Below are 24,926 nucleotides of genomic sequence, written 5' to 3' on the forward strand. Positions count from 1 at the left end.
TCAACCATGTCCAGCAGCACGCACAGGCAAGCAAGAATTAAACAAACTAATGAAGGTTTTCATAATATGTAGAACACTGATATTAATTGCCAAAATCTTCAATTAAATTAGGTTATAACGTTTGTTGTTGTATACTTGTATCTCTAACAGTAAGTGGGTTCCTTCTGGCCTGACATTGGTTACATCATCATTATTCTTTTTGGGTACATTGTTACATTTTCAAGTTATAACAATGTACGAAGATTATGTATTTGTGTTCACAAGTCAAATGCATTTTTGCTTTTTCTGGGTTGTGGATAAGCATAAACGATGATAGCGTTTACTCTATAACTGGTCGATCGCTATCCAATTGTTAACTTGGATGCGCAAACCTTCGTTTAGTTTTCAATTGCATGGTGGAGGTTCTCATATCAACCTATTACCTATAGTAGGTTTCCAAGCTTGTTATTGTTTGTAAATGGCTCCATCCACATCACCATATAGTGTCTTCCTTTCGTGATTGCTCTGCTCCAAGGCTAAAGAGGTGTGACTGATCAAGTTAGAGTACGTACAACTACTTGTTAGAATTATTTTAATAATTTTTATAACTTGCAATCAAATGTGATTTCTAGTTTTATTAAAAATGAGCTAATGATTTATATATGATCTTTATAAGGCTGTATTATTGATATCCACTTGTTAATTTAAGTAATCATTCTATTCTATTTAAGTTTTTGGATAATTGTAACACTATTAGTATGGGTAACAATGTAAACCAAAACTCTTAGTCTATAATGGAAAGGCACTTATAAGGTTAATTAAATTGGTTAGTTTATATGCATTAATGTAATTTACATTTTATCATCCCACTATTTGTCTGCTAGAGAGTTGTGATGGCGAGTGTGAACTGCAAAGGAATCCTACTCTTTTAAGTTTTGTATAATTTAGAGATTAATTAGCAGCACATCAGATCTGAAATCATATTTTCAGCAAATTAAATAAGCATGATATGCCGGTATTCTAATTTCGTATAATTATTTTCACATATTTTGCTCACACTCCAATGGTTCCTAAGGTGACTGCTTTGCTCCAAGGGTTGCAGCTTCCATCGTTTGCTCTACTCCCTTGCTCATGGTTCTCACCTTTATCGATTCTTTCTATGATATTTGATTATTTTGAAGAGGTGGAATATCAAACACCCACCATTCTCTTCATTATCTGAGCATTCATTTGTCCATGTTGAAATATGATATTTAGTAAATCATTCTTTTCAATATTGTTGTAAAGAACCTTGGGATACACCACCTCAAAAGCTAGCTCAAAGTGTGGGAGTGCCCAAAGCCTTATAAACTCCACATTAGTTGCTTATACAACCAATGTAGGACTATATATCTCAACACGCCCCCTCACACGAGAGCCCATTGGACTTGAAGAGTGGAAGATGCAACAGGCCCAGCCTACCTGTGCTAAGAAAGTCCACAAGAGAAAGTGGGGGGCGGCGAGGCTCTGATACCATGTAAAGAACCTTAGGATACACCACCCTAAAAACTAGCTCAAAGGGTGGGAGTGCCCAAGGCCTTATAAAAGCCACATTAATTGCCCACACAATCAATGTGAGACTATATATCTCAACACGCCCCCTCACACGAGAGCTCATTGGGCTTGAAGAGTGGACAATGCAACAGGTCCAGCCTACCTATGCTAAGAAACGCCATAAGAGAAAATGGGAGGCAGTGAGGCTCTGATACTATATTGAGAAAATTCTTTACAATTGTCTCCTCCTTTCTCAAACACTACATAATCTACAAGAGAAATGCTTGAGGAGGAGTTTATGAAAGAGTTATAAGAGCCTTTAGTCTAATAAAAAAAAGTAAAAAAGAAATCATTTTCTTAATTCTCTCCATTGTTTTGTACAATTTTAAATCCATAGTTTTAAGAAGTTGTACGAAACAAGGATACAAGAAAAGAAGATTATCTCTTAGGAATCTTGGGAGAAATAATTGAGAGAATTTTGTGGACATGCAAAATCGCGAAAACTGCCCTCGGAAAAATAAGAATCATAGGTTAAAGAGGTGCACGCCAACAACTTGTATTGTCATTGGATTAGGCATGTCGACTAATTATAGCCAATACAAGGTGCAGCCATGAATTGGATCTGATAAGATGGAAAACAGTGGCCAATCAATTAGTTCACAAAATCACAAAACATACTAATCATGACATTGTTATATTTAAGCTAGTTACAGCTCTTATCCTACCCCTACCTAGAAAAGGATGTATATAGCTCCCAAATTGAGTGTCGTGAATCCATCAATCTAAAAAAGTTAGTAATGTGAGAATATATGGCACTGCATGTGAATTAATGAAAATTTAGGGATCGAGTGTAACAAAAGTATGACTTTATTTTTATTTTTTCAAAATTTTTTAATTGTTGACTGTTGGGTATGGCTCATACTTCGCATGCCGATGAGAACCCTAGTTATCGGGGTCAGCAGAAAGGCAACTGGGGTCCCGCTCTGGGCTTGGGCCCATGAATAGCTGTTGTTAGAGTTTTCTAATCCTATTTATATTTTCCTTGTAAATCGAGTGACTTGTAACGAGTGGCGGTGAGGTGAATATAGTACAGACAAGCTAGACGTAGCTTATATTGGGTGAACCAGGATAAATCGATGTGTCTATTCTCTCTCTCTTTTTATTTTTCATTTTTGATTTGTGTGATTGTCGATTTCCAACATTTGGTATCAAGAGCTTTGGTTCTGCGAACGGGGTTCCTATGACATATTGGGGTTTCGCGATTTGGGGTTTTTTCTTGGCATAGAGAAAATTGTGAAATTGATCTGGAGAGGATGTCGACTGTCCAATCACGGATCGAGGCTGAAAAGTTCGAAGGAAAAGGGTTCGAGTTATGGAAGCTGAAGATGGAGGCTCTGCTCATTGACAGGGACGTGTGGTACGTGATCGAAGATGATAAGCCATCGGTACCAACGAAACCTGTCGGTGATGAAACGTCAGGTGAAGGCGAGTCGAAGGAGTTGAAGGTGTGGACCAGAGATGATCGAAAGACGTGAAGCCTGATCTGGTTATGCCTGGCAGATAACGTTCTGGTGAACGTAACTTCTGAAAAGATCGCGAAAGATCTCTGGACGAAGCTGGGAGGTCTCTATCAGAGCAAGTCACTCGTGAAAAAGTTGTTCCTGCGAAGGAGGCTGTATAATCTGCGGATGAGAGAAGGTGATTCTTTCTCTGCTCATTTAAATGAATTTAATATTATTTGTGCACAACTTTCGTCTATAGACATTAACCTGGATGAGGAAGACAAAGCTTGCACCTTGTTGTGTTCACTGCTTAACTCTTGAGAGCACATCATTGTGTCAATTGGTACTGGTGTTAATAAACTGTCGTTTGAGACGGTTGTTGTTGCCTTATTGTCTGAGGAGATGAGAAGGATAGGTTCTGAAGGTACCAGCAATGATGCTCTGGTTGCTAGAGGGAGGAGTGGTGACAAATCAAAGTCTGGTCACAGAGGAAGATTGAGGGGACGGTCAAAGTCCCGTGATAAATCTGATAAATCTGAAATGAGGTGCTGGAGGTGCAAACAAGTTGAACATCTGAGAAGGAATTGTAGAAGTAAAAGCGTAGGTCCTGAGAAGCGGGATGATTCACAACCTTCTGCTTCGGGCACAAAGAAGGATGATGATGATAGTACAGGGGACCTGTACATGGCGTTTGACAGTCATAGTGACTGTAATGATTGGATTATTGACACTGGAGCATCATTTCATATGACACCTCATAGGGAATGGTTCTGCACCTATGAATCATATTCTGGCGGTACAGTTAGAATATGAGATGACACGACTCATGCAATTGTGGGGCGTGGGAAGGTAAAGCTGAAGATGAGTGACGGGACAGTCAAGAATCTGCCGGGTGTGATGCATATTTCGGGGCTTACCAGAAATCTGATCTCCGTTGGTAGTATGGCAGATGCTGGTATTAATTTTAGTAGTGACAAGTATTCTTGCAAGCTGACTCGAGGAGCTTTGGTTATTGCTAGAGGAGAGTGTCATGGTAAATTGTGGAAATTGTTGGGTGTCACAGTATTCAGTGGTGAAAGCTATATTTCAGAACAGGCGGAGGAGGACACTGCTATGTTGTGGCATAGGAGGCTGGGGCATATTGGAGGAAAAGGTCTGGAGACTCTGACATCAAAGAAGTTAGTGGATGGAATTCCAAGCTGCTCTATGGGGTTTGGATTTTTCGAGCATTGCCTGCAAGGGAAGCAAAATCAGGTATATTTTGATTCCTTAATAGGAAGAGCTGAGGGGATTCTGGACCTGATACACAGCGACGCGTTTGGCCCCACACTTGTAGCATCACATGGAAAATCAAGGTATTATGTTTCTTTTACTGATGATTTTTAGAGACATGTGTGGTTATATTTCTTGCGCAGCAAGGATGAAGTGTTTGATAAGTTCCGCGAGTTTAAGGCTTTGGTGGAAAATCAGTTTGATCAAAAAATCAAGGTGCTGAGAACTGACAATGGAGGGGAGTTCTGTTCAACAAAATTTGACCAGTTTTGTGCGAGCAATGGAATTGTAAGGCAGAAGACTACGCCTTACTCACCTCAACAAAATGGGGTGGCAGAGAGGTTGAATCGATCTCTCATGGAGAAAGCACAGAGTATGCTGAGCGGTGTAGGCTTGGCACCTGAGTTTTGGGCAGAGGCAGTGGCTACTGCTTGTTATTTGAAGAACAAGTCTCCTACATCGGCCTTGAAGGAGAAGACTCCGTATGAAGCACTGTTTGGAAAAGGGCTAGACGTATCTCATGTCAGAGTGTTTGGCTGTGAAGCATATATGCACGTACCCAAGGAGAAAAGAAGCAAGTTGGACAGTAAATCTGAAAAATGTATCTTTATTGGGTACAAGGATGGCGTCAAAGGTTATAAGTTGTGGAATCCGGGTACTAGAAGTGCAACTTATAGCAGAGACATTGTATTCAGGGTTTGAAAAAGGATACAGTAAACTCACAGGTTAAATTGGGAAATTTTCTGAAGCTGCTGAATATAACGAGGTAGAGGATGAATTTTCTGAAACCGAGGCTGAGGTTGAAGCACCAGTGCTGAGGAGATCAACGAGGGAAAGAAGACCATCTGAGAGGTATACACCTGAAAATTATATCATGTGTGCTAGTGATGATGTTTGTGCATTTAGTATTACAAGTGATGATCCTAGCACCGTAAGACAAGCTAGGAGCTCGGAGGATGCCAAACAGTGGGATGAAGCTATGAAAGAAGAGATAAAATCTCTGATGAAAAATCAAACTTGGAGTTTGGTGAATCTACCTGCAGACCGAAAAGCAATTGGTTGCAAGTGGGTGTTCAAGAAGAAGGTTGGTGCCAATGGAGAGATTGAGCGCTACAAGGCTCGATTGGTTGCAAAGGGATATTCACAGACAGAATGGGTTGATTATGGTGAGGTATTTTCACCTGTTGCAAAGTTAAATTCCATAAGACTAGTTTTGTCTATAGCAGCTGCATATGACCTAGAAGTGGAGCAGCTGGATGTGAAGACAGCTTTCCTTCATGATGATTTGGAGGAGATTATTTTCATGAAGCAACCAGAGGGGTTCATTGCAAGAGGCAAAGATGAGCTAGTCTGCAAGCTGAATAAATCTCTGTATGGCCTGAAGCAATCCCCGAGGATGTGGTACATGAAGTTCGACACTTATGCGGTGAAGCTTGGCTTTGACCGCTGTGATGTTGATCACTGTGTTTATGTGAAAAGGTTAGAAGGTGACTTTGTTATTCTAACTTTGTATGTTGACGACATGTTACTCGTTGGAAACAGTTTGAAGATGATTGGCATTGTTAAAGGACTGCTAGCAAAGCAGTTTGAAATGAAAGATCTAGGCGCTGCAAATGTGATCTTGGGTATGCAGATTAAGAGGGAGCGTGACAAAGGAAGATTATGGTTAAGTCAACGGAAGTATATAGAGGATGTTCTGAAGAAATTCAAGATGACTGACTGCAAGCCTGTGTTGACTCCCATGTCTACTGGTTCTAAGTTATTGGCTGACCAGTGTCCCAAGTCTGAAGAAGAAAAAGAGGAGATGACGTCAGTTCTAGGGGTGTAAATGGGCCAGGCTGGCCCAGCCCAGCCTACAGCCCGGCCTACATTAAGCCTGGCTTGGCCCAGCCTTTCAGAAAAGTAGAGTAAGCTTAGGCTTTTAAGAAAGCTTTTTTAACAAATAGGCCGTAGGCCAATTTTGTCAAGCCTGGCCCAAAGCCTTGTAGGCTGCTTTATTTAATTTATTAAAAATAAAATAATATTTATTTTATGTGGCATGGCAAAGTACCAATACCAACCCTAATTTTTAGATGAATGACATTATCTTGTAGAGTTTATTTCAGCACCCAATAATTGTATTTTTCTTATTTTCCCCATTTCTTTGACTCTATTCCTCTATGATATACATTCTAAAGCTGGGGTATTATGTTGACTCTTTCTTGTTTGTTATTTTTTCTTATGAGAAGTACTAGTACATTCATGAATGAAACTTTCTTTGCTCTATACAATTATTTTCTTTGCTTAGTATCTACAGTGGTAGGCCTACAAGGCCTGTAGGCCATGTCGGGCTTTCTTATTTTTAAAAATAGGCCGGGCTTGACTTACAAATATAGCCTTTGATAAGCCAGATAGGCTGAATTTTTTTTTACGTAGGCTTGGGCCAGGAAGGCCAAAGCCCAGCCCAGCCCATTTACACCCCTAGTTAGTTCCTTATGCTAGTGCAGTGGGGAGTCTGATGTATGCCATGATTTGTACTCGACCTGATATTGCTCAAGCAGTGGGAGTATTGAGCAGGTATATGTCCAAGCCAGGAAAAGAGAATTAGACGGCTGAGAAGCGTGTGTTCCGCTATCTTCGTGGTACGTCTGACCTTGGGTTATGCTATGAATGTGTGAAGGGCTCAAGGGGACAGACATTATTAGAACAGAGATGCTTTGTGGATGCTGATTGGGGAGGTGACATTGATAGTAGAAGGTCTACAAGTGGATATGTTGTTTCATCATTCGACGGAGCTATCAGTTGGATGAGTAAGAGGCAGAGCACTGTTGCTTTATCTACTATAGAGGCTAAGTACATGGCCTTGACACATGTTGTTAAGTAAGCTATTTGGTTATGGAGGTTGTGCAAAGAGCTTGGCTTTGCACAAGGAGAGATGATTGTTGGGTGTGACAGTCAGAGCGTCATTTTCTTGGATAAGAACACAGGTTTCCATGCGAGGACCAAGCATATCGGCATACTGTACCATTTCATCAGAGAGAAGATTGAAGACAAGGTTGTATTGCTGGAAAAGGTTGACGCAAAGGTCAACAATGCTGATTTTCTGACCAAGGCAGTGACTTCAGAGAAGTTTGAATGGTGTACAGCTGCATTGAGATTGAAAAAACATGTGAAGCATTCACCAAGTGGAAGAATGTTGGGTATGGCTCATATTTCGCATGCTGATGAGGGCCCTAGTTATTGGGGTCAGTAGAAAGGCAACTGGGGTTCCGCTATGGGCTTGGGCTTGGGCCCATGAATAGCTGCTGTTAGGGTTTTCTAGTCCTATTTATATTTTTCTTGTAAACCGAGTGACTTGTAACGAGTGACGGTGAGATGAATATAGTACAGACAAGCTGGATGTAGCCTATATTGGGTGAACCAGGATAAATCGTTGTGTATATTCTCTCTCTCTTTTTCTTTTTTCTTTTCGATTTGTGTGATTGTCGATTTCCAACCTTGACATCATAGCAATACTTAAACAAACATAATGACATTTAATTATGATAAAGAATAAATATAAAATTTGTTTTAACTATCATCATTTAATTATGTAAACAAAGTTTACATTCATTAATTGATTAAAGCCTTAATAAAATGAGAGAAAATTATGTAGCGTTTAGAGAGAGTATTAGAAGTTAGAACAAAACATTATGTATGGGATTTGCCCTATAAATTTTGTGCAGTTTAAAAATAAAACAGAATAGAACATGAATTTAAAGAGTAATACGTTTTGATTTCATTATATATGGGTTTAAACAATAGAATATAATTATTTTATTCCATTTCATTCAATTTCCTAAACCCTAAACCAAACACTACCTCAGTCTTATATTCAAGAATATAAAGAAACCTCGTTTTTTTTTAAGAACAACTCACTTAAACATACTACGTGAAATTAACGTTTTTTTTCCATATATGTAATCACTACATCGTTGGATTAAAAATATCCAAATTTAGTTCTGGTAATAATGGAACATACTTCAAAATAATTTTCTTGATGTTGAATTTCCCTATGAATTATATCCCATTCAGTGATGATAAATAATAAGGAGAACAAAATTGGTTTCGTGGCTTATTCCAGGCGGGTCTAGGGAGAAGTCTGTGACGGGGGACCACCCAATGAGCCAAGTTACTCCAAGTACATCAAGTGAGTCCAACTGTTAGAGACAGAGGAGGACAAGAACGTAGGAGTAGCAAAATCAAAGGATTCCCTTCATGGGCCGTGGATCATGCTAAGTAGTTGTACAATTCATGGGCCTTGATCCATGATGTAATAAGACAATTGATAGTTAGTTGATTTGTTAGAGTTAGTTGATTTGTTAGAGTTAGTTGCTGATGTGGCAGCTTAGGTTGTCATGAATAAATAAGAACTATTGTGTAAGGAGGGCATTGATCATTGTTAATAAGAATTGGTTACGGTTATTCAGTTACAGAGAGTTTCCTCTGTATCATTGGTGCTTTCATTGATGTGGAGTCAAGCTTTCAATTTCCAGGATCATTATGAAGCTTCAAGAGCTTGCTGAGGAGTTCTTGCAGTATCGCGATCAAAACAATCAGAGGATTGAACAACTATTTTTCACAATGGAAACACGTTTTCAAGAGATGCAGACTACATTTCGCGAGTCACTCATTCAATCTCAAGGTAAGGCTTCAGAGAATCTTAGTCATAATGTTGGTTCATCCGCATATCGTGTTGTTAGTAATCACAATATTAACACTGATGATCCACGTTCGGTTTTGAAATTCCTCAAACCGGAAATACCCAAATTTGATGGCAAAGACCCAAACGTTTGGATCTTCAAGACTGAATTGTTTTTTAAACTACAACAAGTTCCGGAACAATTCAAAGTAGAATTGTCTGGATTGCGCATGGATGGGGTAGCTGCTGATTGGTTTCAATGGATGTTTAATAGTGGAACCATCACCTTGTGGGAACAGTTTATTCGTGCAGTCAGGGAACGATTTGGACCTTCGAATTATAAAGACATTCGAGGTGTTTTGGCTAAACTCATGCAAACAGGATCTCTAGCAGATTATATGGCTGAGTTTCAGCGGTTGATGAATCAAGTTTCCAATATTCCTGATGAATTGTTGATGACCTTCTTCATTGCGGGTTTACAACCTGAGTTGCAAGGAGCAGTGCAACTTTGAGGACCCATTTCTTTGCATCAAGCCATGCAATTGGTTATAGCATATGATAGTCACCATGTTGAACTGCGTTCTTCATTGCAAAACCAACCCAAGAAGTTTTTTCCTCGCTCCAATTCGGCTGTACCAACAGATAAGGTAGTTTCTAATACCTTACCTTCTGTATCAACTTCATCTTCTAACTGGCCTATTAAGAGAATGTCATCTGAGGAATTGGCTAAAAAAAGGGAGTTAGGAATATGCTATGTTTGAGATGAAAAATGGTCTTCTAAGCATCGATGCAAGGCAAAAATGTTGGTAATGATTGTAGACAATGAGGATTCAGATGAGGAGATAATTTGGCGAAAAGAAGAAGTTAAGGAATCCAGACTTGATGCTGCTCTACATTCCTTGTCTGGCAGGACAGATGCTAAGTCCCTGATATTGTTGGCCAATGTAGGGAGATTGCAAGTCAAAGTGCTGGTAGATTCGGGCAGCTCTCACAATTTCATTCAATGGAGCCTTGCAGATGAGTTACAATTATCTATGGTCCGAACATCCAAGATGAGGGTCTTTATGGGCAATGGTGAGTTTTTGGTCTGTGACAGGAAATGCGTACAAGTACAAATGTTATTCCAAGGACATACCTTTGTGACTGATTTGTATGTTTTGAATTTGTGCAACCTCAATATTGTTTTGGGAATGCAGTGGCTAGTTACTTTGGGCAGAGTCACACATAATTATGTCGAATTGTCCATGGAATTTACTTGGAATAATAAGTTGATTTTGCTGAAGGGTAAGGGATCACAGCCACAATTGATGGTTGAGGATAAGAAGGACACCACCTGTTTTGCTTTTCTGATGCAGAAACATACAGATGATGAGTCCCACTTGAATTCTGATTGAGCTTCAACAGAAGGTTCCAGCTGCATTATGGGATGTCTTAGTCACTTGTCAGCAGGTTTTCGAAATGCCAAGGTCACTGCCTCCCTTTCGAGCCATGACACATTCTATTCAGTTGCTGGATGAATCCAAGGCTATCAAAGTCAAACCTTATAGATACCCTCATCACCAAAAGGAGGAAATAGAGAGGCAAGTAGCTGAACTCCTTGATTTTGGTTGGATTCAACAGAGTCATAGCTCATTTTCTTCTCCAGTTTTGTTAGTTAAAAAACACAATAACACTTGAAGAATGTGTATAGATTATAGGGCTTTAAATGCCTTAACTATTAAATATCTTTTCCCTATACCAACTATTGATGAGCTTTTAGATGAGCTGCATGCTGCCAAACTGCTTAGTAAGCTAGATTTACGTTCTGGTTATCACCAAATTCGTATGAAGCCAGAAGACATCCATAAGACAGCATTTCGAACACATGAAGGTCATTATGAATTCAAGGTTATGCCCTTTGGACTTACAAATGCTCCTGCCACTTTTCAATCAATCATGAATAGAATCTTTAGACCATTCCTTCGCAAATTCATTGTTGTATTTTTTGATGATGTCCTGATATATAGCTCTTCCTTGGAGGATCACACGGGCAATTTGGCAACTGCACTGGCTTGTCTAATTGATCACCAGTTCTTTGTCAAACTCAGCAAATGTGAATTTGGTGTCAGCGAACTCTCTTACTTGGGACATGTGGTGACTGCAGAAGGGGTTAAGACAGATTCTAAGAAGATTGCAGCCATGATAGATTGGCCAATTCCCAAATCTGTTAAGCAGCTTCGAGCCTTCTTGGGACTAACAGGCTATTACAGGAGATTTGTACAAGGGTATGCCTCCATAGCTAATCCTCTCACCGAGTTATTAAAAAATGAGAAGTGGACCTGGACAGCTGTTGCAGAAGTTGCATTCCAAGCTTTGAAGTTAGCTATGTCCACCACTCCAGTCCTCAGGTTGCCAGATTTTAATTGTTCCTTTGTGGTGGAATCTGATGCTTCCAATATGGGAGTAGGGGAAGTGTTGTTACAAGACGGCCAACCCATCTCTTATTTCAGTAAAGAGTTAGGTCCCAGATTGGCTGCATCATCAGCATATGTTAGGGAACTCTATGCAGTAACTGAGGCAATTAAGAAGTGGAGACATTACCTTCTTGGCTCTCACTTTGTGGTGAAAACTGATCACCAAAGCTTGAGGGAATTAATGCGACAAACCATTCAAACTCCTGAGCAACAGAAGTATGCTTACAAACTGATGGGATACAATTTCACTATTGAGTATAAATCTGGATCTTCAAACATTGTGGCTGATTCTTTATACATTCGATATTTGGCTGAAGATAAGGGAGGAAAATGATAATGGCCAAGAGCTCTTAGCTATTCATAAATCAATGGATGAAGGGTCTCATACCAATCCTGATGTGTCTAGGAGAGATGGGTTATTATTTCACAAAAACAGGTGTCTATTGGGATCTCATTCCACGTTAAAGTCATTATTTTTGACAGAAGCTCATTGCACACCAGTTGGTTGACATGCAGGAGTCCAACGCACCTTCCTTAGGTTGTCTACTTCCTTCATGTGGCACAATATGAGAAATGATGTTAAGCTGTTTGTCAAGGAATGCTCCATCTGTCAGCATATCAAAACTTCCACTCAGGTACCTCTTGGTTTGTTGCAACCATTGAAAATTCTTGATGCCATTTTCGATGACTTAACACTCGATTTCATCACTACCTTACCTAAGTCCAATGGGTATGCAACTATACTAGTGGTAGTGGATCGATTGTCCAAGTATGGTCACTTTGGACCATTACCAGCAACCTATACTGCAGCAACAATGGCCAGTCTCTTCTGTGATATGGTGGTGAAGCATCATGGTTTCCCTCGGTCCTTGGTTTCTGATAGGGATCCAATTTTTATGAGTAAGTTTTGGCAGCACCTTTTTCGGTTGAGTGGGACTAAGCTCCTTGCTAGTTCCTCATACCATCCCCAGACGGATAGACAATCTGAGGTCACAAACAGATATTTAGAACAGTACTTACGGGCTTTTTGCTTTGAGCAGAATACTAGATGGTCTCAATGGCTAGGTTGGGCTTAATTGCACTATAATACTTCGGTGCATTCCGCAATCCACATGTCTCCGTTTCAAGCAGTTTATGGCAAGCTGCCAACACTCATCCCTCAGTATCATAAGGAAACCGTCCAGCTTGAAGCAGTAGACATGATGTTGCAACAAAGAGGAGAGGTCTTAGCCTTACTCAAGTTACAATTACAACGAGCACAACAAAGGATGAAGACTCAGGCTGACCGCCATCGTCAGGAATGATTGTTTCAGGTGGGAGATCGTGTCTTGATCAAACTCCAGCCTTATCGTCAAGTATCAGTTGAGAGACGTGCCAATCATAAATTGGGCAAGCGTTTTTTTGGTCCTTATACAATTGAACATGTCATTAGTTCGGTTGCTTATAAGGTTAACCTTCCTGCAGGGAGTCTCATTCATCCCATATTCCATGTTTCTGTTTTAAAACCATTCCATGGTTCTTCCAGTATCACTTTTGACTCGTTACCAGTTGACAGTATTGATAATAGACCTGTCCAGGTTCCTTTAGCTATTTTAGCTTCACGACAGATCATGATTGGTGGCAAGCTTGTACACAAAAAACTGGTACAATGGTCCATGACAGTTCCGGAAGATGCTACATGGGAGAACGCTGATGAGTTGCTTCAAGCCTATCCCAACCTTGAGGATAAGGTGCCTTTCGAAGGAGGGGCATATGTTAGAGACAGAGGAGGACAAGAACGTAGGAGTAGCAGAATCAAAGGATTCCCTTCATGGGCCGTGGATCATGCTAAGTAGTGGTACAATTCATGGGCCTTGATCCATGATGTAATAAGACAATTGATAGTTAGTTGATTTGATAGAGTTAGTTGCTGATGTGGCATCTTAGGTTGTTATGAATAAATAAGGAGAACTATTGTGTAAGGAGGGCATTGATCATTGTTAATAAGAATTGGTTACGGTTATTCAGTTACAGAGAGTTTCCTCTGTATCACCGACACCACATCTCAACCCAGAACCTTAAGGAAATGGGTTCATGGGTCCTTCCACTTATATACTCTTCACTTAGCTCATTACCAACCAATGCGGAACTCATCACACTTGAATATCTCAGCAATCTCCCCTTTAGTGTGAAACCCAACATTGATATGCTCCCCCTCAACCGAGTACCCCGGGGCCCAAGTACTCAACCCGCCTCCTAGCCAATATTCAGGCTAGCTCGAGCCCAACCCTGCTCTGATACCACTGTCAGGCGGGTCCAGGGAGAAGTCCGTGGCAGGAGACCACCACCAATGAGCCAAGTTACTCCAAGTACACCAAGTGGGTCCGACATCACATCTCAACCCAAAACCTTAAGGTATTGGGTTCATGAGTCCTTCTACTTATATACTCTTCACTTAACTCATTACCAACCAATGTGAAACTCATCACAGTTGAATATCTCAACAGCTTTTAGCGTGAGATCCATTTATTAAACGAAAGCACTACCTCTCTTTTTATTGTAGTCAATAGGGTCAATTAAATTTTCTTCCCTTGATTTATTGGGTCGATCAACAGTGATGTCCCTCATATTAATCTGTTGTAAATTATAGCATTTCATAATAAATATCGGGTAGGAATTAATTAAACTTTTTTAGATACATCACTTGTTGAACTTCATATGATCATATGGTCTGACTTCAAGAAAACAAGTACGTAAAAAATTTAAGTTATTTATTTAATATTTTCTAAAATAAAAATCATACGCCAAATAGTTTTCTTTTTTGTCATTTTGTTATTGACTTAAACTTGTCACATATCAAATTTCGATGTCCATATTATGATTCAATTATTTACGAAAGATATTTATGTATCAATGATATAGTACGAGGTATACCTTCTTCAATCAAGTGCCATGTGTGCATCCATAGCAGGGTGTCTCTCCTTATTGCTAAATGAAGAATGCATTTTTTTTAATACTATCCATTGCTTCATTGATTACTTGTATAATTTGATTCGAGTCGAATAAGATTACATAGACAACAAAGCTCTTCATATTAAGTTTTAACACACTTACATTATGAATATATATGGTTTTATGTTTGTTATGTTACATAACCTAACTTCACTTTTCTACACACACAACAAAAAGAAGAGAGAAAGTGAAATGATGAAAGAGAAAAAAAATATATACACCCCACCTCTTTGATGTGTGTAGGAATGTGGAGTTAGGTTATATAATATAACAAATATAAAACCCTTCTCAATAATGCAATTTATCATCCTCTACCAGGTCTAGCCTGCATGCTCTATATACTAAGAAAATATCTTGTTTATACGAGTGTTGTTTACCTTTTAGACACAGGGCAAGCGCACGATATGAAGAAAACACCCCTTTAATTTGGTCATTAAAAATCGAAATATTCTCTTTTGCTTTATCTTAATTGTAAGGGAAAACTAGGTTGAATAGTGTTAGAAAGAATATCTTTATTATTTGTAAAGATCTATTTCCTTATTTCATTAAGATTTAGGTTATGTATCGGTTAAGTCCATAATGTTTCTTTATATATTTACTCTCTTGAATCAATTCAATATACAATTTTATTCCAATGTCCCTCTCGTCTTTTGTTATTTTACATGGTATCAGAGCCTCGTGTCCCGGGTTCGATCCTCACCGCCCTCACTTTCTGGTGGATTTAAAATAAAAGCACAAAAAGGTAAACGAAAATTTGGGCCTGTGCAATATCCACGCTTCAAGCCCAAAGGCCTCTTGCGCGAGGGGGTGTGTTAGAGAATAATATAAACCATTAAAAAGGCCCTCACCCAACACCTTAAGGTTTTGGGTTGAAATGGTTCTTTACATGTTATCAGAGCCTCGTGTCCCGGGTTCGATCCTCGCCGCCTCCCACTTTCTCTAGTGGAATTTCTTTCTTCGCACTGGTAGGCTGGCCTGTGCATCGTCCACCTTTCAAGCCCATTGGGCTCTCGTGTGAGGGGGCGTGTTGAGATATATAAAACCATTAATGTAGCCTCACCCAATAGCTTAAGCTTTTTGGATGAATTGATTCTTTACAGATAGTATTTATTTTTTTTTGGGGGGGGGGGGAGGGGTTTCACTCTTTTTCGAATATAGCTCTCTGTAGGCAGTTCTAGCTAGTCATCTCTCTCGTGTGTGTGTGTGACAATCAGTTCGGTGAAAAGATCATAGTGATAGGGAAAAAAATTTGTGTGCATTGGACATACCTAATTGGATATTTGTTTTTCAAAAGCAGAAATTTTTTTATAGTGGCAGCAAATATTTTTTTTCAAAAGCAATAAAAAAAATTTCAAATATGAAAAAAAGGGAGTACCCACCGTAGTACCAAAGTTTTACTTAGTGCTTGTTTGGATCCTCTCTTTTTTTAAAGCCAAAAGCTATTTATAAGCAGAAGTTGGGCCAAACATGTTTTAAGAAAATCTCTTATAATGAAAACTCTTTTTTTATAATGAAGAAAAAAGCTAAAAGCCAAAAGCTTCTAGGAAGAGTTTTTTTTTAAGCTCTTATCTACTTTTCTTTAGATGTATGCATTTTTTTGAAATAAAGAACTATAGAGATAAAGAGAGAGATAATTTTTTTGAAATATGTGTTTTTAAGCTAAAAATTTTAAGTACTCACCAAACAGTTTTTAACTTTTTTTTTTTAAGTTCTTTTTTTTTCGCTTTAGCTTATAAGTAATTTCTAACTTAAAAAAGAGAGAATTCAAACAGGCTCTAATAGACATTTGGAGGCGATTTCATGTGAACGGCCTCAGAATATACATTAAAGGTGGTTAAAATAACCGCCTCCAAAGCATATTTAGAGGCGGTTCATAATCTATTGGACAGTGAGATTCAAATAGGGAAATCTCTTTGTTCAGCCGTTGGATCGTCCTCAAATTTGATTAGTGTGTTCTTATCTTGTAATACTTTAATCTAACCGTTCAGTGGTGTTATATATAAATTTCCAAAGATGACTGTTGCACATTGGAAAAAACCATCTCACTTTCACTTTGAAGTCCCACATTGGATGACACTTGTTCCTCTTTCTCCATTCCCTTCTATACAACAACCCACATTAACACACACATATACAAAATTCAATAAGTTATTTATATTCTACTAATAAAAATTATATTAACTTTTAAAAATTATTTTTTTAAAAAAAAATTATATTAACTAATCACTATCGAAAATTATATTAAATTTAAATTTTTTTTAAAAAATTATATTAACTTTTAAAAATAATAATTTTAATATTAAAAATTAAAAATTTATATAATTTTAACTATTTGGAGGCGGTTACACGTTCTTGGAGGCAGTTAATATAACCGCCTCAGATTGTCTTTTGGAGGCGGTAGTGGAGGCGGTTAAAATAACCGCCACAAATTATCTTTTGGAGGCAGTAGTGGAGGCGGTTAAAATAATCGCCTTAGAATATGTTTTGGAAGCGGTCAGAATAACCGCCTCAGATTGTCATGTAGAGGCGGTTATTCCAGCGGTTTTTGAAAACTGCCGTACCTTGCCTCGTGACGGTAAACGAGGCGGTTTATGAACCGCCGAACCAAGCATTTAGAGGCGGTTCAAACCGCCTCTAAATGCAAATATAATCGCCTCTAAAAACCACTTTTCTTGTAGTGATAAGGTTTTATGTTTGTTATGTTACATAACCTAACTTCACTTTTCTACACACACAACAAAGAGGAGAGAGAAAGTGAAATGATGAAAGAGAAAAAAAAATATGTAGACCCCACCTCTTTAGTGTGTGTAGGAATGTGGAGTTAGGTTATATAATATAACAAACATAAAACCCTTCTCAATAATGCAATTTCTCATCCTCTACCAGGTCTAGCCTGCATGCTCTATATACTAAGAAAATATCTTGTTTACACAAGTGTTGTTTACCTTTTAGACACAGGGCAAGAACACGATATGAAGAAAACACCCCTTTAATTTGGTCGATAGAAATCGAAATATTCTCTTTTGCTTTATCTTAATTGTAAGGGAAAACTAGGTTGAACAGTATTTTTTCTTGGGGGTGAGGTTTCACTCTTTTTCGAATATAGCTCTCCGTAGGTAATTCTAGCTAGTCATCTCTCGTGTGTGTATGTGTGTGTGTGTGTGTGTGTGAGACAATCAGTTCGGTGAAAAGGTCATAGTGATAGGGATTGGATATACCTAATTGGATTTTTTTTTTTCAAAAGCAGAAATTTTTTATATTGGCAGCAATTTTTTTTTCAAAAGCGATAAAAAAAATTTCAAATATGAAAGAAAGGGAGTACCCACCGTAGTACCAAAGTTTTACTTAGTGCTTGTTTGGATCCTCTTTTTTTTAAGCCAAAAGCTACTTATAAGCAGAATCTGGGCCAAACAGGTTTTAAGAAAATCTCTTATAATGAAAAACTCTTTTTTTATAATGAAGAAAAAGGTTAAAAGTCAAAAGCTTGTAGGAAGAGCTTTTTTTAAGCTCTTATCTACTTTTCTTTAATTGTATGCATTTTTTTGAAATAAAGAACTATAGAGATAAAGAGAGAGATAATTTTTTTGAAATATGTGCTTTTAAGCTAAAAATTTTAAGTACTCACCAAACAGTTTTTAACTTTTTTTTTTAAGTTCTTTTTTTTAGCTTTAGCTTATAAGTAATTTCTAGCTTAAAAAAGAGAGAATCCAAACAGGCTCTTAGTGATAGGAGTCCCCATCTCTTATAGTGTTTCAAACTTGAAAGTATCTCATATTGTTTGGCATTTTCTTGTTTGCAACAGTACTAATAAAACAAGTACGGGTAAAGAGGTGAGTCCATTGTTAGGTCGACAGGGGGAGCATATAGTGGAGAGAGATTGTCAACTATGGATTAAGTGAACAATGATATTACTTGGGCTTAGACATCACAATAGTACCACTATTGGGCAACGACTAGGGGGAGCCCAATTAAGGGAGACTATCCACACATCAAATGAGTCTAAGCGACAAACCCTCAATAAGGGGTCTAACACACATCTCAACTCAAAACCTGAAGACATTGGATTCATAGATACTTTCACTTATATGTATTATGCTTAGCCCATTGTTTTTCACTGTGAGACTTTTTATCAGTCACACTTGAATTCCCAACAATCTCATCAAGTGTGAGTTCTACAATTGTGAACCCCTCCTCAAGCATAAGCCACTTCGAGTATTGATGGGATTACCAACCAAAAGTGAGTTTGTAACATCCAAGGTGTTGACGAGGGCGAAAGTGATCGTCGATGCAAAAGAGATGAGGCATGGATAAGGAACGGCTTTTGATAGGCTTCTAGCTGGAGATGTGCATATATGAATGAATCGAATCAACACATGAACGAAAGGGATCCAAAATGAGACTGTACAATTGAGGATAACTTAAAAGGAAATAATATGTATTATCTATATTTACAAGATGCATCTACTTTTCGGTAGCCCATAACTTAAGAACTCTGTAGTTAAGCGTGTAATTTGTAGCGATTCTGAGATGGGTGATCATCTGAAAAGTTTATCAAGAAGTGTGTGAGTGAGAACAAAGCACATTAAAAAATCTTGTGTTAGTTTGTGGGACAGTCATTGATCGGACATTGCAGGGTCATTCTCTTGATCCACACCATGGGTTTTCATCCACTTCACTAATTGTCATCTAATTGATTAATCGCTTAGAGATTAATTGGCTGCTAGCTGGAAGCTCTTTTCACTTCTTGCTCTTCTTGATTATTAGACAGCAAAATTAGTGTTCAATCATGTGGACAATAAGCACTTTAGATTGTATGAATGACAGTGGATAATTTTTAAATGCAGAAATGTGGCTAGAGGAATAAATTAATATACACTATATAATTACATGTTCAATTTAACTGGGGCCAAACCTCATCAAAATTAAGTGAGGAGAAACGGTAAGTTGAACACAAGATGCTTCTCCAATAAAGACTTACTAGAGATAGAAAAAAACCGAAATGGGTGAAGCTATATAATGTGAACTAGCTAGCTTTCATTCTCTAATGTGAAATATGCCATCGAAATTATTGGGCCTGTTTGAGTTTCATTTTTAAAAAAAGTTTTTTTATTTTTTTTGTGAAAATAAAAAAAATTATTGAAAATGATTATTTTTTAAACATATTCTAAAAATAATAATAATTTTGTAATTTTTAAAATTAAAGTTGGGGAAAAATTTAGATATATTCTAAAAAAATAAAAAAATTATTATTTTTGTGATGGCAGTTTTGTAATTATCAAATATTTTTAATGATATTTTCATAAATAAATTTAATTTCTTTTCAATTTTAAATTGCTTTAAAGTGATAATATTATAATTATGAAAATTTATTAATAACATTTTTGTAAATAAATCTAACTTCATTTTAACTATAGTCTATAGATTGGGCTTTTTCACCCTTTTGTCCCTTATTAATTAATTAATAATTATTTTGCCCCTGATTCGAAACTATCTATCAATCTGCCCCTTTTTAATCGACTACCTTGCATTTTTAATCGACTAAATAGCCAAAACAGGCAAAAATGGTTGTTGGGAGATTTAATCGACTAAATCTCCCTATTTAGTCGACTAAATCTCCCAACATACAATAAAGGAAATCAAGTCAGTATGATTTTTTAATCGATTAAGTAGGGAGATTTAGTCGATTAAATCTCCCAACTGCCATTTAGTCGATTAAAAATGCAATGTAGTCGATTAAAGAGGGACAGATTGGTAGATAGTTTTGAATCAGGGACAAAATGGTTATTAATTAATTAATGAGGGGTAAAATGGTCAAATAGCCCTATAGATTGAGGCTGAGCCATACTGAAATAATTTTTTTTTAAAATTTATTTTCAAAATCTATATTACAAAATAATTCTGAAGAACTAAAAAGTAAAATCAAACTCAATTAGAGCCATTATTTTCTAATACAAACTTCCCAATTCAAAAAAGCGTAAGAGTGTGTGATCGATCAGCTATAAAAGAAATTAATATTTATTATTTAATATTTTATATAAATGATTAAGATTATATTTAAATAAAACCTATATTGACTTCTACAAAAAAAACAAAAACAAAAAAAAAACCTATATTGATCATTCACGTAAGATTGATTAATGATTAGGATAATTAACTCTTATCTGATATGCTCTAACTTACAATTAAAACTCAAATTCAACATTGTTAGAATCACATACAGTACTAACTGCCAATTAAATATTTTATATAGTTATATATCCTTAATACACAAAGCGATTTCTCTAATTCTATATATAACAAATGTATTTACAAACTAATTAAGTGCAAGTTACATGACTTTGCAGTTCCGAGTACAGAATGATATAGATAGAACACATCGAGACTAGTAGCTAGAAGTTTGCAATTGATTAAATGAAATAAAATGCTTGCTTATCCTTGTGGTCGGAGTCACGATTTTAATTTTATTGGTCGAAACTAAAAACTAAATAAATACATGTCTTTAAATATTTAAATTATAGAAATTTCAATTATCATATAATGTAACCATAGAAAATGAAATAAAATTAATTTAAATCAATATACTATAAATTAGAAATTTTATAACTAATACAATTGAATATAAGACAATTATAAACATAGTCTTTCACTACTTTTTTGTTGTACAATTATTATTTACTTCTTAAGCTGCGTCCGATGCTGATTACTACATAAAATTTATCTACTAACATGTTTATTTTTCAAACTTTAGTAGTTTTTTATTTTTTTAATTAATTTTTTTCTTGTCTTAAGTGTAAATTAGTAGGATTTTTTATTTTATTTCGGAGGCTTTAAGGAAATCGTTATATGATTAGGAGTATATGAAAAAGGGGTTATATTTACAAATTTTTTATTTACAAATTACATTATATACACTAAGTTATACTATATACTTCCGGGAGTACATAGTGTAATTTGTAAAAATTTATAAAAAAAAATTGTAATCGGATGGTGTTACATGAAAAATTTGTAATTTTAAAAAGTTGGGAGAACATGGGTTCCTTAGGTCCCATCCTTCAATATCTATATACCCTTTTAAATTGACGTTAAGCAAAAATAGTTTGTGTTCGTATATTTAGACTGATATTGACAAGAATATATGTTTCACATCACGACCGAAAAAAAATTGAAAATCCTACATGTAACTGTTACAGTACAGATAACTTTTAATCTAGTATTTTCCTTAGGTATAAACTTTTAAATTATTAAAACTGTAATAGATAATTTTTTTTTTTTGCACAATCAAGAAAAATCCAAAAGATAACCAATCAAGAAAAATTCACAATCTCATTTCAGGTGTGTCTTTAAAGGAAATTATGTACATATTAATTAGGTGAGAAGTGACACATCAAAAGAACCAATCACAGCGTATACCTCTCCCCAAACACTAACCCACTGTGATAATTTTTGTTGTGCCAAAATATACCGGAGTTATATTATCTTCCCTACCCTTCATTCATATTAAACTGGTAATATTCCCAATTCAAATTAAATGTAAATGACTTGTATTTGACTAGATTTTTAAAAGTGCACAATCCAATTCTCTAAAAAAAAAGGGGGTGATATATTATCCTCAGGATGGCCTTTATATTGGTCATTGGTTACTTATAGCCAAAAAAACCCTAGTATTTCTTCCAAAAAAACCCTAGCTTTTCTTCCAAAATCTGCAAATTTTGTCGGCAGGGTAGAAGACGAACAAAATTATGCTTGAAAACTAACTCCTCTCATCTCCGTATAGTGGCGGCCATATGGGGTTGTTGTCTACGCTACCTTTTTCTTTTTTTCTCTTTTGCCACTTTCTTAATTTTTCTTGGAGTTTAATGGACAAGCCATGACCCCTCCATGTGATTTAGAGAAACCTTTTAAATAAACTATTCAGATTTTTTAAATGCTTGTCCTTTTCTTTACCTTAGCTTTTGTTGTACTCACATGGCGCAGACCATATATGAGAGGCCATCGATATTATAAAATAAAGAGACAAGAATAAGTAGGAGGGTTGGTTTGCTTACATGGCAAAGAGAAAGTGGGTAGCAAACATGGTTATGGTGTTGGAGCGTGCCTTGACATAGCACATGTGACTATGATTTTTCAACGTCTTTGTGTCACCTTATTCTCATAATTCATAGCTAAACATATGCTCTTCAATTCATTTTCAGCAAAGATATGTTACCAGTTGAAAGAGGCTTCATGGAAACAAAAGGGGAACAAAATAAAAAGATGGGAGAACAGATGATGACCTTGAATTAACTTGAAAGTGTATGGTATCATTAACATATAGAGTGTTTTTTGGTACAGTCATTGGCGATGTATCAAGGTAGAATTATAGAATAATCGAGTGAAAATAATATAAATGTTTAGAAACGAGTTTTAATATGATTTATTCTTTGATATACACTAACATTTTAAATTTATGTTGGTATTTATAGCACGGTTTGGATTTTACGATTGTGTACGTTTAATAAAAAAATTTAAAACACGCGTATTTGCCAAATAATAACGTACGTACGTGTTTCTGAAAGAATAAGAAAACCAATCAAATCAAAAGTATTATTCATTAATTTTATGCTTACTATTTGTAAATTAACTATGAAAATACTATGTATAAAAAAAAACTATGGAAATACTTTCAAATATTAAATAGATTATCATTAAAATAATTATTGTAACGTGTTGACCAACAAAATAATAATATCGATCATTTAGTTAAATTTAAAACGGCAGTTTTAAACAAATCATGTTTCATTTTTATTTCACTAGTTGATCATATTTTCAATTCTTTCATTAGAATATTGCATTTTGCTCGTTAAAAAGATATAATATAAAAATTATTGATGAACCACAACTTATTAATTTAAATTTTTGAGTTGAATTGGTTCAATTTACATAGTATCAAAATCTTTGTAACCAAGTGGTAACGAGTTTAATCATTAACATACTTCTATTTTATTAAAAAATAATAATTAAATAGTATGAAATTTGTTAGCAATAGGTAGGAGGGGTGTGATGAAACCATCACTTACTAACTTAAGTTTTTGAGAAATGATTCTTTACATTACTCTACTTATTTCAGAACAAGAGCGACTTAAAATCATAAATTATTATTTTTTTATCTTTTCCCCTTCTTTCGGTTTTAAATATTTTTTTCATCTTTCTCATGTATTTTCAAAACAAAACTATTTCATTTTCATCTCCTGTTTTCTACTGCTTCCTCTTTTCATATGCACTTTCATATCTTATACCCGATGATATATTAATTTTAGTTGAACTTACGATAGCATTCAAGTCACAAAGAAATGATCTACAGTTGCAATATTAAAGCAATCAAGAACCTTTGGGATTCAGTTACCTGGGACAAAGATTTCTCATCCTTACCACCACGTTACCCACCTAAAATTTACAAACATGAAAAATTAAACCAAAATGGTTACGCAATCTATTCTTTAATCCATGTTCCTAAAGCTATTATAACTCACCTTTTTTATGTAGTTAGTGCATTCATAAAGCAAAAACAGATAGATACTGATTTTCAGTAACGGCAATTGCTTTGAGGCACAGTTGTATGCCACAATCTAAGCACTAATAATTTGATGCTTTTGTGGAGACGGTATATTCCTATTTAATTATCATTATGCTTCGAAGAGTTAGTGCTGCAAGTTTGGTTCGGCACTTTACTCTTTAAGGATCAAAATACTTCCAAATCAAGTTCAATTTGGGGAATAATTAATAGTACATATATAGCTGTCATGAACGATAATTTGCTTGTTTTAACAATATATTTTCCCTTTTCATTTAATTAATGAAAAACATAAAGAGAGGTAATCAAATATCTAGGCATCCATTATTTAATCAATTGCCTCCTTTACAAGTCAAGTGGTATTATTCCTTTATAATCATGTTTTCATATTTGTAGAGGATAATTACTTGACATTAATGATTACAGTAAGGTATATTGTTACATGTAGTAAATATTTGGTGTCATATATATATATATATATATATATATATATATATATATATATATATATATATATATATATATATATATATATATATATATATATATATATATATATATATATATATGGGGCAGGTTATATTTACAAACTTTTTTTTTTACAAAAACAATAATATGTAGGGCCGGTCCTACATTAATGACACCGTGTACGACCGGTCCTACAGTAGTGTAATTGCAAAAAAAAATTGTAAATGAATCCTATCCCTATATATATATATATATATATATATATATATATATATATATATATATATATATATATATATATATATATTCCTTATCTTTAATCTGATTTACTTATTAAACAGAAGAAAGAGTTTTATATCATTAAAAAAATAACCTTTATTTTAACCCCAAAAAACCCATAATTTTAGTTGTGGAAAGATTTTTGAAACAATAATTTAATTCTTTAAAATATTAATGCCGTTAATTTGATCATAAAAAATAATTTTGTACATTAAGTTATTGCAAACGTTATGATACGG

The sequence above is a fragment of the Gastrolobium bilobum genome, unplaced genomic scaffold (assembly GCF_033153095.1).
Source record: "Gastrolobium bilobum isolate Gb01-03AN ecotype WA unplaced genomic scaffold, APGP_CSIRO_Gbil_v1 utg9484, whole genome shotgun sequence".
Lineage (NCBI taxonomy): Eukaryota > Viridiplantae > Streptophyta > Magnoliopsida > Fabales > Fabaceae > Gastrolobium > Gastrolobium bilobum.